The sequence below is a fragment of the Carassius auratus genome, chromosome 15 (genome assembly GCF_003368295.1).
Source record: "Carassius auratus strain Wakin chromosome 15, ASM336829v1, whole genome shotgun sequence".
Taxonomy (NCBI): Eukaryota; Metazoa; Chordata; class Actinopteri; order Cypriniformes; family Cyprinidae; genus Carassius; species Carassius auratus.
The window spans coordinates 16,690,781-16,707,875 of NC_039257.1; positions in this window are offsets into that span (position 1 = coordinate 16,690,781).

Consider the following 17,095-nt stretch of genomic DNA (forward strand, 5'->3'; position numbering starts at 1 on the left):
AGGATAGGAACTGAATATCTGGTAATCAATTATTTCTTGCAAAATTATATTTGTAATCTCCCTTTTAAGCCCATGTAAAGCGTAACACTCTAATCACATGCCACCTGACACGAATACACACACGTACTGAACAGAGTTTACAGTAAACGTCATGTAAATAACTTTTAACAAACAACTTAATTAACAATTATGATACTGCTAATAATCACAACCCATAGAACAATTACAAGTAAACGTAAGCAATATCAGCTGTCTTACATTTGTTTTCTTTTTGGAAAACTTTTTCAGTCTTTTAAATTGAAATAAATAATTTAAAAAAAAGCACAATAGAAAAACTAAGCAAGATCTTACTGTTTTAAAATGAAATCCTGATCTGTATTCCAAACGGATCTGATGTTGATGAAGACCGGCAGGATAAGTCAGGTCACTATGTTCATGGAGATGTGTCTTCACGAGGCAAAGCAGGTTCAAAACTAACATACAATTCAGAATCAAGCCCCTTTATAACTGACCCTTGCCTCTGTCTTTCTTTTTTCCCACTAATCTATTGTTCATATATCTTTGTCATCTTTTTTTGTATTAGAATATGTTACATTCTGTGGAAGGATAGAAGGAAGTGCTCCTATTTTTCTTGTAGTGATATCTCAACTCGTATCCTGAAATCTCATATGGAGGAAAACGGATTCAGATTACCGTATTACCAGTATATTACACAGAATCGGTGTGGAAGGAAGTATTTGTCTATAGATGTGCTGAATCATTTACAGCAAAACCAAAGTAAAATATGATGTAATCTCTTGCATAATTACACAGAAGTATCAGGACCCGACGTGATTGGCTGTGGAGGAAAGGAAAAGCTGACCTAGAACTGGTTGCCCTTCGGGAGCAGCCGCGCTTTTCCCTGTGCGCCGTTTGCCGAAATCCCACCATGCCCCCACATATTAGTGTCTGTGCTATTTCTGTCCAAAAGATTGCTCAAATTACTTCAGTAGTGATAATATGCAGCGCTTGCCCTTTTTTGAATCCCAAACATGACACTTACCGTATATTTGAACCGTAAAGTCTCTGATGTGAAGTGTAAGGGTAAAGTATTTATTATTAATGTCACAAAAATAGCTATTGGTTCAATTTTCAGTAAAGGCAATTTTATAAAGGTTTACTAATACTATAGATAATTCTGCAAGAATTAGCTTTTCATTAGGACAACTACAAAGGACTGTTTAATAGCTCTAATAAACTTTTAATTGCAGAAACAATAATTAAGAGCCTGCAATATAATGGGTTATTAATATTAAGTGCATTTGAAGTATTAAAAAACATCAAATGTCTCTGTCCGTTTTTTTTATTAATGAATAATTTGTTTCAATTTCCCCAACCCCAGCAACACATATATGGGGGACTGTGTGGGCCAGAAGGGCTGGATTTTAGCATCAGTCCAGCCCTGATGGTTCTCCTCTTCTAGGGACAGATTTTTTTTTTCTAACTTTCTAAAACTTTCTAATAATAAAACTATTTAAACTAAACTCCTTAAGGGATCGTATATGCACAAAAGTTGTTGCTGCTTCTGGAAACCCGTTTGCTTTGACTTCATATGACTGGTGTTAATGTGTTTATATTTATAAAGTGTTGAAGTCTGGAATATTTAGTGTGCATACACACTGTAGGTCTGTGTGTTGGAGATTTTATAATAATAATAATAATAATAATAATAATAATAATATAAAATTTATTCCTGTTGCAGAGAACATTGTGGCACCAAGATAGGCTACGATGAAGGGGGGCCCTTAGGTTTGCTAAAGCCCCAGGGGCCCCATGTGTTCTTAATCCAGGCCTGAGAAGGACACGTCTGAGTGTTAAAGTAAATGTTTCAGTCAAAAGATTATAAGGCACTTTATAAGTTGTCATAAATAATCAGCTATTATACAGCACATGCTTTAAAGATTATTATATTATATTATATTATATTATATTATATTATATTATATTATATTATATTATATTATATTATATTATATTATATTATATTATTAGGATATAAAGTAAATATCATGTTCCATGAAGATATTTTGTAAATTTCCTACCATAAATATATCCAAACGTAATTTTTGATTAGTAATATGCATTGCTAAGAATTAATTTGGACAACTTCAAAGGCGATTTTCTCAGTATTCAGATTCCAGATTCTCAAATAGTTGCATCTCTGCAAAATATTGCCGGATCCTAACAAACCATACATCAATGGAAGGCTTATGTAAACAACTTTTAGATGATGTATAAATCTCAGTTTCATAAAAAATCAAGTCTTAACACTGGTTTTGTGGTCCATGGTCACATATTATATTATATTATATTATATTATATTATATTATATTATATTATATTATATTATATTATATTATATTATATTATATTATATACAGTAATACGATCAGATAATTTAATAAATCATGAAGTAACTATTGTAATTCATATATTATTATTTATTTATTTATTTATATTTAGCTTGTGCAGTGTTTGTACAAAGTCCTCCTGAGCAAATTTTTAAAAGCTCTCATTTATTCGAGAACCACACAGGTGTTATTTTAGGATATTTCAGGCCTGGAGCCCAGCGAGAGGCATGTGACAGGTTGTGGTTAATGCCTTGATCTCCGTGTTCAAAACATTCTGAGAACTCTGCAGTGAGCGCTGTGTTTACCTGCCTTTCTGCTCTTCTTCTGAACTCTGCAGCTGCTCGTTTGCAGGGCGGCAGCTCTGTTTTCACCAGCTTTACACAGTTTTGAAATAAACAGAAACAGGTGCAAGTGGGGAACTCCCCACATAGGGACAGCCATTTCCTCTTAAAGAGTTAATATTCATTGATCATCCAACTCATATTACATTTGACCTACTCATCTCTTTTACACATTTACAGTACACTATTACGGTATCTGGATAAAACATACCGTACCTGCATTTGCTACAGATCCTTTTATATCACTCAGTATGCTGAAAGGGTGATTTGGTATTTTAATGAGACTATTTTTCATTATCTAAAAATGAAAATAATAGCATTAATTACTCAACCTCGTGTTGTTCCAAAACCACAAGACTTTCATTCATCTTCGAAACAAAAATTAAGATATTTTTAATTAAATCTGACCCTCCATAGACAGCAAGGGTCCTACCACGATCGAGGCCCAGAAGGGTAAGGATATTCTTAAAATAGTCCATGTGACATCAGTTCAACCATAATTTTATGAAGCTACAAGAATACTTTTTGAGTGCAAAACAATTGTGTACCGAAGGGGAATTTATGGGAATTTTATGGGTTTGGAATGACATGAGGGTGAGTAATTAATTATATCATTTTCATTTTTGGGTGAACTATCCCTTTATCTAATTTATGTGGCATATTTCAAGTCTTATGAACATCATTACAATTGTATTTCCTGATAATGTGTCCCTCCAGTGATCATTGGGTCATTGAGTTATAATTGTAGAAGTAGATCAGTCAGCTTTGTAAATTAATCATTCAGACTGGTTTCATGAATTGGATCAACAACGTCGCTACACCACTTCGCTACACACCACACAAAAAAGTGTACAGATTAGTAGATTGTCATTTAAAGTTACAATTTGTAAGATATTTGCAGTAAAATATGCATCCGTTAAATCCATGATTTATCTTTCCGTCTGATTGATTGCCGTCAGTGGTTGGGTAGAAGACAACAAATCCCATGATTCCACGCTCCTTCTTTGCGTCATCAAACCACGCGATTGTTATTGTTTACAAAGAGTAAAAATAAATTAGACTCTGGAGCTGCTTTCACATTCAATTGGTTTCACTTACAAATAATGCAAATACTGCTCTCATCTGAAGCCCACAAATCTGGAACCTGTAGTTACAATTCTAGAAAATATATCTTCAGTGATTAAACTAGTATAACAACGTGTTCCAGAACTAAATTACTAACTACCAAAGAAAACTCACATCTGGAGCCATGGGGTTGAACTTGGACTGACATGGGCATTTAAGTCTTTCGCTTTCACAAGGCTGAACTTTATCTCTCTGGTTTTGTATTTCCTTCCTTATGTTTCCTATGCTGTCTTATGCAAGCCCCTGTTGAATTAAAGGGTATTTTATTGCATTCCGAGAGAGGAAGTCCACAAAGGGCCTGTGGTTTATGGACCTGTTGGTTAATGCCCACCAGCCTAATGTATTTAACATTTCTTGAACAGCAGAGGGCAGTACGAACCACATGCATATTTATGTAAAACCGACCCTCCCCCACAAAGTGTGCACTGTACTGAATGAGAACGCAAACCTCATTCCATCTGATTCATAACCAGACAGGTGACATTAAACTAGATGACAAATGTAGGTGTATATAAGAAGACGTGGTGAAGACATGCTGCGGCATACTTCACATTTACCAGAACAGAACATACCTGAAAACGTTTTATTTTCAACCGAACACATTCTTACCATTTGTCCTTGAATCACCAGTCTCCAAATGAAAAAGGCAATGTAGCCTGAGCCTCGGCATGACTGAAAGAAACGTCGTCATAATGAAAACAAACTAGCCAATATGCTAAAGAAGCAATCAGAACAAGCGAGAGTAGTCAGGTGAAAATGAAGCGCCATTGTAAAAGGGTGGGCCTTTTAGAAAATGTCAAAAATATAATGAAGACAGACCAGTTTAGAAAACATCAGCTTTTCCCGGTCAGCATGTACACAAGGCTAATTAGCGACACAGAAAGCTAGCACTGTATCAGAAAAAAAAATATTGTTTTTCTGAGTAAAAAAGAAAATCTCACCTTTCTTTTGAGCACATTGTAAAAAAGCACAGCTGCTCTCAGGAAAAAGGCATCATGGGTAAGAAACTCTATTTATCAGAACGTGGCTATTGCTGTTCACAAATACAGTACAAGTCTTTTAACTTGAAGACTTAACGTTTAATAAATTAAAAATAAATAAAACTGCTATGATGGTGTTATGACAAATTTCTTGTTAAGGAATAAATGTAAATACATTCACATTTAATATGTTTACAGTGTTCAGAACTTAAGGGATACATTGACAATGTCTTTGTCAATGTAATTTTGTGTTCATCCGACTTTTAACGTTTCATAATACATGTTAAGCTAATATGCTAGATTTTAGCAATTAGCAATCAGCATTCATAATTAGCATTAACTGTGATTAATAGTGTATTCTGCCCAGTACATAGTGTGTGTGCATTTTTGTCAAACTTTTAGTCACAAGTTTGGAATTTAATACAATCACAGATTTCCTGCACGTGTCTGTGGTGATGTCACATAAAAACAAAAAAAATGGCTGCAGTCAGTAACAAGTAGCCTCGTATAGCTACCAATTACTGATAAGTAATTATTTTAAAGCCTGTTATGTGGTGTGCTTTACTTATTTTTTAACACGCTATGAGCATGCAAATGAAAGATAAATTATATGATATATCTCTCAAATATAAGTCTCTTCAGTTAAGCATACATATTGTATACATTTTGTGATGGAATATGAATCTTGACTCACATATCATGATATAAGTCATTAATAACATAATTTTCATTTTTGGGTGAACTACGCCTTTAATGGTCAAATGTGTCTTTATACAAATCCACAATGTGGTTGCTGTCAGATGAAACACATTTTTGCACATTTTATTAAAGTTTATGGTTTTAAACTAAAATCTCTTCCAAAGTGCAATGGGTTGAGGAAAGTATTAGCCATTAGAGTATGCACAGATCTATACATTGTATTCTTACCAGAACTTTTAGACCACCCACGCTCCTTTGGGACACTCTTTTCAACATATTAGAATTTGTGACATCCGAATTCTACAGTTTAGGATAGGTATTATGTGAACTGGAGTGTGGCATAAATCCATAAGTCTAACAAGAGCCCAACATAAGTATGTAGTATCGTTGGTTTGAAGAATATCTTGGCAAACGTAAATTCTATACAGTATGTGTGTTATTTAAAAATCTGTGATGGAGTTGTGGCATTTGGGATCTTGGGATTGTTCGTGCTGATCTGTTTGCTTCAGATATGCATCAAGAAAATCAAATATTGTAAGTGCAAAAGTAAGTAGCATCTTCGTTCCTTACAAACCAGCATTTATTAAAATTCTTGAAGTAATGAACAACTATCCAAGTAACAGTGAGGATTTATTTTCTTTTCTTTGACAGAGCCTTCAGTGAAAGACAAAATTTTAAAGTAAGAAATAGTTTATTAATAGTTTTTTGGGTGTGTTTATGTGTGAAATCGTTTTAATCATGGCTTATTTTCATTGTGTGTATCTTTACAGGAAAGTTGGGATTGCGAAATCTTCACATCCATTTTCAATCATCAAACTCATTGACAAGAAATAACGGCCATCACTGCTCATATGACATTCTCTCGATGTCTATAAATAGTGTATATATACCTACAAGAATTGTAACAGATTATTTCCATATTATTCTGAAGTCTTTCAATTTATTATTATTTTTTATTTCTGTGAAAAGTGTGAATCACGTTTCTGGGGTAAAGGTGTTAGTATTGCTAGGGTGTTGATGATTCATTTTCCCACAGCTAAGGGGAAAAAAACACACCTTTAATGCTTTTTGCGATCACTTCTCTTGTTGTTTTTCTCATTCTCTGACATTCTGTGAATTGTCTCACTGTTTCAGTGTCACCACAAAAACACAGCGAAGCCTTCTTCTCAAGTCAAACTTTTTCTAAGTAAAAAATAATGTCAGAGGTCGCCATATGTACTATATATATTTATCTTCAGTCGCAGTAGAAAGGTCACAATATCTTCAATGTGATTTATATTAGTCCTCTAGAGTGATATATTTCCTGTTAAGAAATATTTATTAGATTTATAAGTCTAGTATATTATCCTCTCTCACTCTCTCTCACTCTGTCTCTCTCTCTCTCTCTCTCTCTCTCTCTCTCTCTCTCTCTCTCTCTCTCTCTGTGTGTGTGTGTGTGTGTGTGTGTGTGTGTTTCTTCAAACATTATCCTTTACTAGTTTTTTTTGTTATTTTTATTTTTCAATTCAACTTTCCACTCAAAATGTTTTGTTCATACATACATACATACATACATACATACATACATACATATATATATATATATATATATATATATATATATATATATATATATATATATATATATATATATATATATATATATATATATATATATATTCAATTTATAAAAATAGAAGCACTGTGGTTGCTTTTCCTCTTTGTTCTTTGGTTATCATCGTTGTTTTTCATTTGATTCAGTTTATTGCAGTACATCATACAGCGCACTAAACCGCAAGCCAGACAGAGCTTCATTAGCTCTTCAACTCATGCAACTTATGCAAACATCTAAAGAGGCTATTTGTTTCCTGAGCTGGCAAGCTACACGAAAAGCATTGCGGTGGTCTGTAGGAAGTGAGAAACAGCAGTTAACATTTGAGGTTCAACAGCTTTTTAAACTTAGGGACTATTTTCGAGACCAGTTCTGTCAGAAACATCTGCTGGTCATGCAAACCCCACAGGATGATAAAAAAAAGACCTTTCTTTAAACCACACAGACACTGACATGCTGCAGTGACTTCACAACTTAAAGAATTATGTCATTATTTACTCACCCTCATGACATTCCAAATAAATCATAATTTACTATATATTATTATTTATATTAATAAATTCAATAAATAAATCAATAAATTAGAATGTTGTGGAACAGTTCATTTATTTCAGTAATTCAACTCAAATTGTGAAACTCGTGTACTAAATAAATGCACTGCACACAGACTGAAGTAGTCTAAGTCTTTTGTTCTTTTAATTGTGATGACTCAAACTCAACAAATTAGAATACTTCATAAAACCAATAATAATAATAATAATAATAATAATAATAATAATAATAATAATAATAATAATAGCAATAATAATAATAATAATAATATATATATATATATATATATATATATATATATATATATATATATATATATATATATATATATATATATATATATATATATATATATATATATATATATATATTTCTAGTGAGTTGTTGGCCTTCTGGAAAGTATGTTTATTTACTGTACATATACTCAATACTTGGTAGGGGCTCCTTTTGTTTTAATTACTGCAATTCAGTGTGTCACGGATGTGATCAGTTTGTGGCACTGCTGAGGTGGTCTGGAAGCCCAGGTTTCTTTGACAGTGGCCTTCAGCTCATCTGCATCATTTGGTCTCTTGTTTCTCATTTTTCTCTTGACAATACCCCATATATTCTCTCTGGGGTTCAGGTCTGGTGAGTTCGCTGGCCAGTCAAGCACACCAACACCATGGTCATTTAATCAACTTTTGATGTTTTTGGCATTGTGGGCAGGTGCCAAATACTGCTGGAAAATTAAATCAGCATCTTCAAAAAGCTGGTCAGCAGAAGGAAGCATGAAGTGCTCCAAAATTTCCTGGTAAACGGGTGCAGTGACTTTGGTTTTCAAAAAACACAATGGACCAACACCAGCAGATGACCTTGCACCCCAAATCATCACAGACTGTGGAAACTCAACACTTGACTTTAAGCAATTTGAAATACAAAACCTGCTTTCATCTTTAAAGAAGACTTTGGACCACTGGGCAACAGTCCAGTTCTTCTTCTCCTTAGCCCAGGTAAGACGCTTCTGACGTGTCAGTGGTTCAGCAAATTCCTTGACATGTCTTTGTGTGGTGGTTCTTGATGCCTTGATCCCAGCCTCAGTCAATTCCTTGAGAAGTTCAATCAATTCTTGAATCCATTTTGCTTGACTATCCTCATAATGTTACGGTTGTCTTGGTTGGTTGTGCATCTTTTTCTTCCACACTTTTTCTTTTCACTCAACTTTCTGTTAACATGCTTGGATACAGCACTCTGTGAATAGACAGCTTCTTTGGCAATGCATGTTTGTGGCTTACCCTCCTTGTGAAGGGTGTCAGTGATTGTCTTCTCCATGATTGTGTAGCTTAGTGAACCAAACTGAGAGACCAATTTGAAGGCTCAGGAAACATTTGCAGGTGTTTTGAGTTGATTACCTGATTAGCATGTCACCATATTCTAATTGTTGAGGTTATAATTACATTGAGGGAGGTTTTGTTAAATGTAACTCAACTCAACTTGTGAAACTTGTGTATTAAGTCAATTCAATGCACACAGACTGAATACTTTAAGTATTTGGTTCTTTTAATTATAGTGCTTTTGGTTCACATTTAACAAAAAAAAAAAATACTCTAATCTGTAATTATAATCTCAACAATTAGAATATGGTGATATGCTAATCAGCTAATAAATGAACTTTTTCCATGACATTCTCATTTATTGAGATGTACGTTTATAAATACGCACACACACACACACACACACACACACACACACACACACACACACACACACACACACACACACACACACACATACATTTGTTTTTGTGAAAAGTGGGGACATCCCATAGGCGTAATGGTTTTTAGGCCCTACACCAAGCCTACACCTAACCAAAACCCTCACAGGAAACTTTGTGCATTTTTACTTTCTCAAAAAAACAAATTCTGTATGGTTTATGAGCGTTTTGAAAAATGGTTACATGGGTCATGTCGTCATGTGTCATACCCATGTCATTATACAAAGTGTGTCCTGATATGTCACAAAAACATGCCCCAACACACACACATATACTCTTTTTTACTTACGGTGTGCTCTTTATCTTTTGTTCATGTAGCCTTTTTGGTCCATGGAAAAATATCAGCATGTGGGTTGGAGTGACATAAGGGTGAATAAATGATGCCGATTCCATTGACTGTGTTCCATTCATTGTTCATTTTAAGTAATCATGTAAGTCATCATGGCATGTACAAGAAGATTTGTTAATCCCATGTCATTAATTTGTGTATTATTCCATTACAGTTTCACAGTACACACTTCAAAATTACAGCGGCATCAAATTGCTAGCATGAATTAAGTATTAGTTTGATTCTTTGCAGTGAAACAGCTTTGCAAAACGTTCTGAATCATGATTCAGTTTCACTGAATCATTTGCACTGGTTTGTCAGTTAAAGTGTCCCTATTATTCCATTCTTTAAGGTTCCTAATATTGCTTTTGGAGTCTCCTATATTAGGCTTACATGCATGCAAGGTCAAAAACACTTTAGTTTTGTCAAAATATGCATCCAATATCACCTAATTTTCCAAGGATTCCCAAACGATTTGTTCAAAGCAGTTCTTAGATTGGATGTCAAAGAAGTGGGATTCAAATGACGACTCGTTTAAACTTTTCAGAGTCGATTCTTACTTTTGGGAGACAACTTTAATTCTATCATGACAACTCTAAGAAGACTTTAGGGTGGTAACACATATGACAATGTAGATGTATTTGTGATCTACAGTAGCTACGCTGCTGCTGTTATTGCTACTGTTGTAGATTATTGCTGTTGCTACAAAGCAAGTACAAGAACTTCCTTCTGTCAATGAATGCATCAGTACAGTGCTATGAATATTCAGATATACTGCTGCAGCAATAATACCATATTTAATATCTTGCATCAGATCTATACAGGTGGAGCTGGAGAAGGTGAAGGGAAACGTGCCCCAAATTGCTATTTAAATAAAGCAGTAAGTTCATCGCCTGCAGATGCAATGTGAATCAATCAGCTTTTGCCACGTGCTGTGAATATTGTCATGCCTACCTAAAACGGCTCATTCTAACATGACCCCAAATATCTACATCACGTTGTTAGAAGATTTACATAGTGCCGCCCAAATGTTCACGCAAAGAAAGAAGGCTTAAAGAGCCAGTAAGATGAAAATTCTAAGCTTCCTATCACTGTTTATAAGTCCTGTACAATAGGTTTAAATCCATCCAAGGTTAAAAAACATTGTCATTTTGTCAAAATATAATTTTAAAATTACCTCAGTTCTCAGAGATCCCCAAACGGTTCGCGCAAAGCTGTTCAAAAGATTCAGTTTCCTGCCACTTGGCGTTCGCGTTTACCATCCCCCCCCCCCCCCCCCCCCTTTCCAAAGCGATTTTTCCTTTTTATGATTTTACCTTAATTGTTCCACATCCCGATATGGGCACGGAAGGGGCGGATTTTCTTTACATCGCCACACTCCCCCCCGCTGGGACAAACAACCCATGGTTGGCAAAACAACTAATATTTGAGTTTCTCTTAGAAGCCCAAAAACTCCTCATCTTCATCAGAGGACTGTTCGAAAATCTTAACGAGTTTTCTTTTTTCAATTAGCTCTAACTCTTCCGTTGTTGGGTAGCACGGTTTCAAATTACAAACGTGCGCTGTTCTGACATCCTCCCCAGTTGTTTCCAGTGCGATCTGGTAATTCAGCGGTCCCAATTTTCTCAGCACTCGGTAAGGACCTTTCCACTTGGGGGCTAGTTTTGCACTGAAATGTTGTTGTGCCTTGGACTGTGGAAAAGGCACAACAGACTTTATCACAAGACTTACCTAACAAAGGACCAAGTCCACTACAGGGTGTACCTCCCTCGCAGTCTCATTCCATCTGTCCTTCAATACTACCACTCCAATCCTCTAAGCGGTCATGGTGGCATATTCAAGACCTACAAACGATTGCATCATGTTGTTTTTTGGCCTGGAATGTGGACCGATGTAAAACACCATGTCAAGCGTTGTGAAAAATGTCAAAAGCTTAAATATGAAAATCAGAAACCAGCTGGCAAACTACAACCAATTACAGTGTCGCAACCCAACAAGATGGTAGGAGTGGACATAATGGGACCTTTGCCAAGTAGTACTCGCAGACATGAATACCTGCTTCCTTTCGGTAGCATACTGTGTTCTGATTGGTCAACTAACATAGTCAGTTTTGATTGGTTGTTCCGCACACAACTTCATGGTAAACAATGCGTTAGCATCTTTTTGGGGTGAATAATGTCTTATTCCTCTCATCGCGAAGCAAACAGTAAAATAAAAAACTTGAACAGTCTCGCTGCTTTTTCTTCTGTGTGGGTGTATTCAAGCCGCGCACTTCAGTTTGAATCTAAATAGCGCGTTCAGAGCGGGGACGTGGTCACCGAGACGTGAAAAACGGACATCGCGTTGTTTTCATATGGATTACTTTATCACAGAATATCTGTTAGCAGCACTTGTTACACTTCATTTCAATGACGTGTTTGTAAATGAAGATCAGCGCAGACAAAGGCTGCAGACAGCACACATACTGATAAGACGCTCGGGAGAAAACAAACACATAACTTCATAATCATACTTCGCGTTGTGATTCAGAGATGCTTGTTGGTCTAAATAAAGTTGGTAATGAACCCTCTTTTATGGCCAAACGCTTTGAAAATCCAGCCTTGTATTACCGAGATTAGAAAAGCAGTCATCAGTGAAATGTTGTGAACACAACAAAAGGGATTTGTTGTACTGCTCTGGTATTGTGGTAAAAATGAATTTTAGCCATTGGTTCTTCTGATTTTCATTCTTTGGCAGTGAAAATAAAACTAACTTGCCTTTACAATTAAAAACACACTGTCTCCTCGACACGACGCTATCACACCAACCAGAGCGTCTGTGTGGGGGGCGGTGGGGCAGGTCAGAGTTCCGTTTCTCCCAAGACGGTAGGCGGAGATTATTATGCAAAGTGTTCCTAGTGACGTACATAGAGATGGGCAAAAGATTTGAAATCTATAACGACTCGTTTCAGCGATTCAGAGTTGACTCCTTACTTTAGAAGCCAATAACTTTATAAATCGTGTACTTTTTGGTTTAATTACTTTGCACATTGTTTACACTGATGGACAGCTACATCATACACTGTAATACAGGCAATTTTTGATTTCCCATCTGTGTGGCTCTTTAACTTTTATTCTCGCTTTAGTATTGTTGTTGGCACACTACCATGTTGTGGAGTTGCTGTGTGTTTCATTGTGAAAGTGAAACTACTTTAATTTGTCCTTCCAAAAGAGGGCGATATCTGCTTTGTCATGCTTGGAACTGATCCATACTGGATTTGACTGTGGACGAAGCAGAGTCCAGTCTGGGGTTGTCACACGTGGTTACCGCAAGCCCGCTGACCGCTCCTTCGCCGAATCCGCTGGCCACGCCGTTCTCAAACTCATCGCTGCTCACTCAAGCCCACTGTGTGTGATGCTGTGTTTTGTTGTGACAATGAACCTACTTTGTTTGGCCTTCCAAAAGAGGACACAAATAGAAATAAGTGATTAAGTTGTATTTACAACATTGTTCCAGAACAGTTCAACCTAAATATACAGATGTGTGCAACGCATTTTATGGCAAACTGTTTCCTGATCCGGGAAGAGTAGACTATGATGATGGCTGTTCTGACTCACAGTTATGTTTTTTTTATATTTAAGGAATATGCCACTGATGATTCAAACGTGAGTTTTGAGCAGTGTAGAGTAGTGTTTCTCCGATCACAAATGCAGACATATAATCAGTAATTATGTCCCCACTGAATGCAACAAATGCCTTGTAATGGGTTTCAGCCAGTGTTCTGACAAATAACGGTACTTATCAGATTATGCTACCAACACTGTATTTACCATACTGTAAAGGTAGGTTTAGGTGTTGGGTAGGTGTACATGTTAATAAAGCCTCAAACCTTATAAATATCATGATGCAAGCCAAATTTAACAGGTAACACTTTTCGCTATCAAATTATGCTGCCATCTGTTTTAATGGGAGGAAGAAAAATCTGACAGGGTAGCACAGAATCGTCAGAACACAGTATGGTGAGGGGCGTAACAATTCTGTCACACACTTGAGCTATTTGGCAAAGCACAATGCACTGGATAGCTGGCATATCAGAGCTCACCTCGCTTTTCAGACTTATGATTTGTTTAAGAACTGACAGATTTCAGAAAGGCGGGGCATAGAGGAGAAAAAATAATGTACAGTATGTGGAAAATAATGTGTTTTTTAACCTTAAACCTTAATTACATCAAATACACAAAATAATGTTGTTTTTAGCAACATCATTTGACCCCTTTAACAAGCCATCAGCCAATGCGTTTTCATGACAGAGCTAGCCATTTTTGTGCACTTTCTAATTTACAACTTTGCAGATTGTTTACATTCACATATATATTACACACTGCGTGAGATTTGCAATTGCCCCTGACAACCAGAATATTATTTGGCTTAAACAGATGATAGTCTGATTAAAGTTCTTGTGAAGTGTGGAATGCAGTTGTAAAATGTATGCACGAGGCAATTGCATTCTACAATTAACTTGATACATTTTTTTTTTTTTTCAGAGATACTGAGAAACTACAGCTAAATAAAAACCACATTCCTCATCAGACCTTCCTACCCACTTCCTCTCTGATACTCAGCATGAGCCGTGCATCAGTCCACGTTAATGTCAAAACTTGACATTTGAATCTTACATAAACTTACACTGTGAAACTGAAGTTTAACTTCATGGTTAGCTTCTTGTCGACTCATTAAAAGTTGATAACAACATGGAAGTGTGTAGTGGGATGTTATCTCTTATCAACATATTAGAGTGGGACAAACCCTGAGATGATACACTCAAAATCTCTCCATTCAGTGTCGTCCCTGTGTGGCAGATACTATCTGTGAGGGCGACATAGAAGCTGGGAAACCGCAGGCATGACTAAGCTGATGGCAGTTTTTCGCATGGGGGAGTGAGATGTCAGCTTAACTCACAAAAACTCCAATATTTTCCAATCTTCTTCTAACCTGTAGGCATCTTTTCGTTAAAGGCTGACACAGATCAATAAATGCAATGTCTGTGGAGTTCTCTACTGTAGAATTTCCAAAGATCTAGTTAGTTTTTAGATTCTAGTTCTTGTTTTGTTTTTTGTTTTTCTGGGATTCTTTAATCTTCATTTGGGTAGTTGGATTGACGTATCAAGAATTTAAAGGGTTCACATGCTTCCCATCCAAAACTACTTTAAATTACAATTAAATTTGTTATTCTTATTTAATTATCACAGATGTTTTGAGCTGTGACATCAAAGACAGGAAGTACATTCTAAAGCACTTCCTGTGTTTTGTCTTTGGTATGTTTCAGCTGCTCTCCAGAACTTCAACTGAATGCATTACGTTGATTGGTACAGTAACAATAAAACTCTATACAGCGCAAACTAATGCACAAATAAGGATTTAAATAAAATTACTTATGATCATATTCAGTTTCAGTAGTTTTTTTAAAGATGTTTTGAAAATCCTGAGAGTTGAATAAAAAGTGTATGAGAGAATCACGAGGCAATAATTGAGAAAGAATTCAATACTATTGATATCCTTACACTTTTACCATTAAAATGTGATTTATTTGTCAATACTCATTATTAGGGGTTCAAGTGTGTAGCACTGAAACCCTATTGTAATTGTTAGAATGGCCAAGGATCAGGAACCTTCAAGTAAAACTGATTGTGCAGACCAAACCATGAGTTGTATAGACTTGAAACTTTTAGGGATGGTAGTACTTACACTGCCTACAATGTCACTAAGGCTTCCCTCAATCAGCCTGATGGGAGCGCTACAGTGAAAAAGAAATTGCTCACAACTCCTAAACCGTCAGTCGCAGGCTTAAATGTCTTGTGTTGTTGGAGTGTTCCTGTGACTCAGTGGTAGAGTATTGCGTTAGCAGCAGTGGGTTCTATTTCCAGGGAACACACAAATAAAAAGTTCTCACTGCCCCACCATCGCAAAATAGCATCAAAACGTTTGAAAAGGACTGGTCGACTTCTAGTAAAATTCCTGTAAGTCAAGTCAAGTCAATTCACCTTTATTTATATAGTGCTTTAAACAAAAAAGATTGCGTCAAAGCAACTGAACAACATTGATTATGAAAACAGTGTGTCAGTAACGCAAAATGACAGTTAACGGCAGTTCATCATTGAATTCAGTGATGTCATCGTCTCAGTTCGGTTCAAATAGTGTCTGTGCAATCATTTGCAATCAAATCAACAATATTGTTGTAAAAGAACTGTCCCCAACTAAGCGAAACAGACTAATATTAGCGTAGATGCCATTCTTCTAATGATGTAGCAAGTACATCAGGTGTTATGGGAAGAGTTCCCGGTTCCGGTTTACCTAATTATTGCAGCCTAAAAATACTTTAACGGATTTGGATATTAGAAGCATATTAGTGTGTGATGTGTAAGCCAAGTTAAAGAATGGAATGAGATATCTTCACCAAAATCAGAACACGTATGTAAAATCTCAATCTGAGGTCATGGCGAAAAAAAAAACTAAAACAAAACAAAAAACAAAACGAAACAAAAAACATAAAACATAAAAAAGCCTATAACTACGCAACCATTTGTTTTATTAACATGAAAACTGGTATGGTCTCGGTCCAAAAGTGCCACAAGTGTCTACAAGGACATTTGAATATCTCAAAAATATGGAACAGAGGCTGATCGTAGCGAAACAGCATGTTTCAAACCTTACAAATAATTTCTAACTCAAATCTATTATAACATTTGATTTTTCCATTATAGTTTAAGGGTTCTGTGGATGTACAGTCTCAGAAAAGATGCATTGCAAGGCAATCATTATTGTCCTTTAATATAAAACTTGAACACTAAAAAATCTAAAGTATTACTTTCTCTGGGTATTTTAGACTTTTCTATATAAAGTAACATATAATTTACCACCTGTTTCATTGTAGGGTAGTCTGTAGAACAGAAACTGAACCATTTTCGCTTTTTCATCAGCCTGACAGTTTCAGAAATGAGTGTGTGCGATATAATGACAGAGTGTTAGGTGGGTATAAATGTTGTCGTTGTGTTCTGTCTCAGTTGAAGTGGTGTGGTTTCTTTGAGCAATCGATTTGCTATTGAGATGAGAAGCAAAAGTGCCTGCCATTCTACAAATGACTGCAAACACACAACTTTTCGGAGAAAGCAAATACTGAAATCAACTCTAGTGCTATATTGCAGTCCTTATCAGATTGAGCTATTTCTTTGAAAAAAAGATCTGATAATTACTTCAAGTGCACATTAATTATTTCTAAAGCAGTACATACACTTCTCTGAAAAGGTTTCAGATACTTCCACAATGTGGAATCGCCATGATTGTTTGACTCTAAATCAGCATT